At 34.3% G+C, this 7,156-nt stretch overlaps 1 pseudogene; it reads left to right on the forward strand.

Annotated features, from left to right (window-relative positions):
- Positions 1-439: 439 nt before the first annotated feature.
- Positions 440-2,177, forward strand: LOC107001223 (annotated as a pseudogene).
- Positions 2,178-7,156: the final 4,979 nt, after the last annotated feature.

Here is a 7,156-nt window from a genome sequence, read left to right on the forward strand (position 1 = left end):
CGTCTTGATGTCTTTGAAGTTCGGACATGGACCATCTTTCTACTTATTTTAGTTCTTAAATACTCTTAGACTTAGTAATTTGAGGATAGATGTTCTTGATGTGATGACTTCCAGATTTTGGGGATGATAAGTATTATACTTTAGAAGTTTATTTAATTGATTTCGTTAATGAGTTTTGGATCTTCCGCATTTTATTTACTATTCAAAATTTATATACTGGTAAACGTTGGGGTTTAGATTGTTGGTTCGCTCACCTAGTAAGATAAGTGTGGGTGCCACTCGCGGCTCGTTTTGGGTCGTGACAAATCAAGTGCCTGCTTTATACATACAAATATATAATTGTATATGTTGTTTTAGTTATTTGTATATTGATGTGTTGTATTATTTTTGCTGATGTTGTTATACGATGGTGTGTATTTCTTATGAATGTGAATGGTTAATGAAAGCATCTAATGTCAACAAGTCTAGTATATTTAGAATAAGAGCATTAAATACAGACCATACTTGTCCTTTAAAGGATAAAATGTATTCACAAAAACATGCCACAAGCATGCTGATTGGAGGGATCGTTAAACCCAAGCTTGTTGATCACAAGACAAAATATACACCTTCTGATATTCGCACTGATGTAAAGATATATTTGGGAGTTGATGTAAATTACTCGTTGGCTTGGAGGGATAAATAAAAGGCTCGGGTTTCATTGAGGGGCACTGTAGCTGCATTTTACAGCAAACTTCAAGCATATTTGTATATGATGAATATTACATATCCAGGCTCGCATATACGTCTAAAAAAACAGATAAAATGAGTTCTTGTATGTTTTTGTTGCATTGAATAGTTTTATACAAGATTTTTAACATTGTTGGCCTGTAATAGTTGTGGATGGAAGTCACCTAAGAGGACCGTATAATGGAACATTTGTGGTTGCAAGTACAACAGACGAAGCAGGTATGATTCATTGAGTTTTTGAATGTAATTTTTCTATAGGAATTTTAATGTGTATGTAAATTTAAATGTAGGACACATTTTTTCACTGCATATGGTATCATTGACTCGAAAAATGATGCAGCTCGGTCTTGGTTTTTTCTACAACTAAGGGACGCTTATGGTAAAAGGATTAATATGTATGAAGTTTCAGATTCAAATGAAAGTATTATAAAGGCAGTGACTCAAGTGTATAGAAATGTGCCACATTATGCTTGTATGTGGCACTTGTGGGGTAATATAGAGAAGAAATTTAATAAGGCCTCCAATGAGCTAAATCCTGTGTTTTATACAATGGCAAAGACTTGCAAGAAAGTTGAGTTTGATAGGCTGATGGATACTGTAGAAAAAGTTGAAGTAGGTGTTAAAGAGTATTTGAAGCTAGATGGATATGATAAGTGGTCAAGGTGTCATGCAAAAACTCATCGGGGATGGGCTATAACGTCTATCATTGCAGAGAGTATAAATGTTGCATTAGTGTCTGCAAGGGAATTCCTAATTTTTAATTTTCTAGAAGAGGTCAGACTAATTTGGGAGATGGAATCATGACAACAAATACGAGGCAGCCTGTACATTTACTCCGTATTGGAAAAGCCTAGAATTTACTAATCAAATATGAAGCAATGAGCACACGAATAGGGGTATCTTTTATGTATATATATTATTAATTAATGATTTATGCACACAAAAAAAAATTTTATATATATACAATAGCATAGACTTATACATATACATAAATCTATCTGTGTGAAACAGGTTGTGCCGTCAACTGAATATATATACAATGTGACTGATGATGTTAGGAGTTTTGTGGTCAGAATAAAACATAAAGTTGTGGGAAGTTTCAATATGAAGAAGTTCCTTGTGAACACGCTTGGGCTGTACTAAATTGGAAAATTATAGTAGCCGATGGGTATTGCTCATATTTGTATAAACCAAAGACGGTTTTGAAGATTTATGAGATACCTATTTATCATTTGGCTGGTGTAGCAGAATGGGTGATACCTGAATCCATAATGTATGATGAAGTTCGACCTCCAAAATTCAAAAGACCTCCAGGAAGGCCTAAATATAAACCTCGTTCATAAATAAAAAGTGAATTGCTTGGACTAAAAAGGAATCATACGTGTAGCACATGTGGATTTGCAAGTCACAATAGTCGTTCATGTAGAAATAGACCTCAAGAAGTTTAATAAGCTTTTATATTTATATTGTGACAACAAAATTTGATCTCATATACAATTGAATTTTATTCTCAATTAGTTCTGTGTTTAAACAGTATGAGTTAGGATGTTGAATATGGAATAAATTTGTTATGTCTTATTAATTATGCTCGTTATTGTTCTTCATTTTCTCTTCATGCTATTATTAGGAATTATCGTTTGTGTGTATAGTATACATCATATAAATAAATTGTCTATGTATAAGTTCAATTGAACATTTCTATAAAATTGTATAAGTTTTACAGTTCATAAGCTTGGAAATACATAATTGTATAAGTTGTTGTTTAAGTTGAATGTATATTTATACTTTTATAATTTGTATAAGTTTTACATATACTTAACTGTATAATTATGCAATTCATAATGAATTAACAATTGTATAAACTGTCGAGATTTATACAGTTAATGTATAACTATATTTTGTTGTTTAAGTTGAATGTATATGTATACTTTATGAACCATCTAATAAGCCTAGATGTAACATTCCAGAAAATTTACTTGCCTAGTGAAGATTCTATTAGGTTTTAAGGATATGTATTGGGGTACATAGACATCCCAATGCCCAATATTGAGTAATATTTGGCATGTTAGAGAATATTGGCTTAAGGGTGTTAGCCAATTTCTATGTATTAACAAGTAACTTAAAGTACACTTTGATATTTACCCAATTTCTATGTATTAAGATATAATTTGATGTTCAAATGCTCCAATCCAAGATTGTATAGGAATTGTACCTGCAATGAAGACCCTAAGCTAATTTATTAGTTTCTTAGTTGTACACATTAGGTACGAGGCATCCAAGTGTCAAGCCTAGGTACCATAGCACATGATCACTTATAATGATCATGTAGATTAAGAAGTTCCCAAGGACATAGTTAGGGTCCTTGGACAAGAAATGTGCATCGACACATGTGCAAGCACATATGCAAGAGACCAAGCGACCAAGCCCCAATCGAATTTGGTTAGGGCGGTTAGGGGGCAGGCGCGTGTGCGGGTAAAGCCAAATAGGGACTAGCTTCCTAACAAGTCCTAGTATCTAACTAACTTACCTAACTATCTAACTAACCTAGGATTAACTAAAATAAATTAACTAGTGTACCCGAAATCCTAAAGCCTAATCGAGTGACACTAGCTGGGTAACTAACTAAAGAAACATCCTAGTACCTAACCTAGGATGGTCCAAAGAGGTTGGTTATGGTCCTAGTGACTTAGAGATACTTAAGTAATTACCCTAGGTCACTTAATTAATTAAATTAGAAATTAATCAATTAATTAAAAATCCTAGTCAAATCCAAAACCCTTAATAAATTTTCAGATTTGGCTTAGTCAAATGCTCTCCTATTTTTAGTCAATTTTAGAAGGGGCGTTTTGGTAATTTAAGTGGAGGGTCTTTTGGGTAATTCATGGGAAGACTATATATGTATATTAGGTTAATTTTAGACAAGTTTTACACGTCCCAAATCATATCAAACGAAAATTCTTTCAATCTCTCAAGAACGCTCTCTTTTCCAAACTCCATTGAAGAACTAGAAAAGCGTAAGGAAGAAGACGAAGGTTTCGAAATTTCCAATCAGATATTCGAGGATTCTACATCTATAAGGTATGGGTTTTTCACTCTTGGGATTCCTTTCCCCAAGAGTTCCTTTCAAGATAAATTTTCAAGAACTTCAAATACTAGGGTTTTTACTCTACAAAACGGATTTTCTTCCTAACCTTAGATTTATGATTTTTAACAAAAAGTAAACATTTTCAAAGGTTAATTTCACATGAATTGTTGAGTATTTGATTGATAATGTTTGAATGTATTGTGATACATGATCCTTCTCTAAGTGATGGTTTCGGATGGGATGTTTATAGTATTTAATAACGTGTAAACGTCAGGGTTCGAATTTAAGGTTTGAATGAACCCTTTTATGACTTGTTCCCTTCTCCTACGCAATGCATTGATCTTGTACATGATTTGATGAGTTGTTATTGATTATGTTATTGAGTATTTCTCTAAGTATGACTATGAATAGTGTAAGATGAATAAGGTTCTTTGAAACAAGAGGTAAGTCTTCCAAAATTGTGATTACTCTACAATGTTTATGTTAGCCTATGAATTACGATGTTATGCTATAAAAGTATGTATGATGTTTTTATGTGTATATGCTCAGCTATGAACATGTTAAATGTGAGATCATGATAAGACTATGAAAACGCAAGCTATGATATTCTCTTGTATTCTCTACACGCGATGACTATATTATGTTAATATCACATATGAAGGGTTGCGATGAAAGGAAATTCTCATCTAATCCTAAAAGAGCTCATGATCATGTTTATATAGCGAATTAACCACTTGTGACCTATGATAACTTTATGATGAAAGAAAACCTAAAGGTTATTTCAAGAAAAGTGACTTAACTAAGCACCGATGGACTGGATATAAGAAGTGTCCCTTCCCTAGTGGAAGGTAGGTTCACAATGATTCTCATGAGATTGAGGCTGCCATGTAATGTGGAACTATGTGTCTCTAATACATCTCCTAGATCTTGAACTATGTTTCCACCATAGGATACTAGCTAGTGGATCCACCTAGAAAGCTATTTCATCTAGGTTCAACTTTGGCTGGTAGACCACCTCTTTTTGGTGTGGGGAAGACACCGGATTCCATGTTTAGCTCACATGGTCTATGTCGGTTAAGGCAAATGTTCCTTCATGTAAACTGAAAGGCAAGTAAATGAACGTTGACTAGGGTTACTTGAGGAGTCTTCTTAGTATAGGTAGGGGTATGGGACTCTACCTAGACATTGCACAAGTTGACTCTAAGGGAAGTCCTATGAGATTGTTCTTATGTAATATGATGACATGAAAGATATATGTTAATGATACATGATGTTACTCTTACATGAGTGTTGGTCATTATGATGAATACGTTATTGGGTTATATTGTTATATGAAGTGATGACTACTTATGTAACAAGTTACATGAAGTAAAGTTTTACTTATGGTCTCCTATCTTACCTACTTGGTTGTGTGGGGTTATGGGGCTTCACATGACCATTGCACTTGTAGGTTGGGGATGAGATCATTGGTAACTGTTTTGTATGTTATGTTTATATGATTTATTGAATATGTTAACATGATTCTATGAAAATATGTCTTTGATTATGATCATGTTGTAAGTTGATGGTATCCTTATTTTGTACACGTTATATGTTATGTGCATTGAATACTTTCACATGACTTAGCATGTTTTCTAATGAAACGATAAATGATCATTTTCATGCATGTCCTTATGTGCTATGTGCATGTACCCACACTTAGTACATGTGGCATACTAAACCCATTACTTTATATTACTACAACTGTAAGTTCCGGCCATTGAAGTCTAAGGAGGCCGATTTGAAGAAGCTTGGAACTCTTTCTCCAAGTCTTGGTAGGTCCTCATGTTCTGGACGCTATCATTTATTTTCTAGGGTATGAAGACTTTAGTAGATATTAGTATTATCTATTTCCATCATGCTTTCTTTTTATTCTTTTGTATCAAGGCCTATATGGCATATTTACTATTTATTGATATGTCTAGATTTGTACTCATAGATGGTTTTATATATATATGAGACAACTTCTCAGAATATCGTATGGCTTATGAATGTTAAGTATGAAGTCTAAGTATACTTCAATAGTATGTTAAAAGTTTTAATTTTTCTGTTAAATTTAACTGTATGATTGTGATTAATGCTAAGAAGAGGCTTGTCTGCGACCTTTAAGAGGTTAACGACGCCGGTTTCATCTGGGGTGTATTCTCCAGGTTTGACAAACTTGGTATTAGAGCATGAGGTAAATATCCTTAGGGTCAATGTCTCACTAAACCACATTACCTAGTGTCTTGTTCATGGTTGTGAAGCGCGCCCCAATTGTGGATGAGAGGCTATGTGATGACTAGGAAACTTCTCTTTTCTTGATACTCCTATGTGGTGCCTTTAGAGTTTTGACACTATGTGTCGTTTAGCATCTAATACCTTTATTGTGTATATAGGCAATAAACACAAGAAGGACAGCCACGAGAAGAGTAGGTGAAGAGATTGCGAATGCGGGAGCTACTCCCCAATGCAATCAAAATTCTTCTTTTTTGTTGTTATCTTGAGAAGAACGATAGCATGGTATCTCTTTGATGCATTATGAGCTTATGATAAGGTTGAGAAGGAATTTTCTCACTATGTGTTATGAATATGTAGCTCTTATATGATTGTGCATCATGAATTGAGTGCTAACTGTAATGATATGTTATGTGCTTCTTGTGCTGCTAGTATTGAGTTTATTTTCCTGCCCTCCAAAAAATTTTAGTGTCATTCGGGGATGAATGTTTCTAAGGGGGGAATAATGTAACATTCCAGAAAATGTACTTGTCTAGTGAAGATTCTATTAGGTTTTAAAAATATGTATTGGGGTACATAGACATCCCAATGCCCAATATTGAGTAACATTGGGCATGTTAGAGAATATTGGCTTAAGGGTGTTAGCCAATTTCTATGTATTAACAAGTAACTTAAAATACACTTTGATATTTACCGAATTTCTATGTATTAAGATATAATTTGATGTTCAAATGCTCCAATCCAAGATATTTTAGGAATTGTACCTGCAATGAAGACCCTAAGCTAATTTATTAGTTTCTTAGTTGTACACATCAGGTACGAGGCATCCAAGTGTCAAGCCTAGGTATCATAGCACATGATCATTTAAAATGATCATGTAGATTAAGAAGTGCCCACGGACATAATGAGGGTCCTTGGACAAGAAATGTGAAGCAACACATGTGTAAGCATATGTGCAACACATGTGCAAGAGACCAAGCGACCAAGACCCAACCGAATTCGGTTAAGGCGGTTAGGGGGCAGGCGCGCGTGCGGGTAAAGCCACATGGGGCCTAACTTCCTAACCAGTCCTAGGATCTAACTAAC

This window comes from Solanum pennellii, chromosome 10, assembly GCF_001406875.1.
Source record: "Solanum pennellii chromosome 10, SPENNV200".
Taxonomy (NCBI): domain Eukaryota; kingdom Viridiplantae; phylum Streptophyta; class Magnoliopsida; order Solanales; family Solanaceae; genus Solanum; species Solanum pennellii.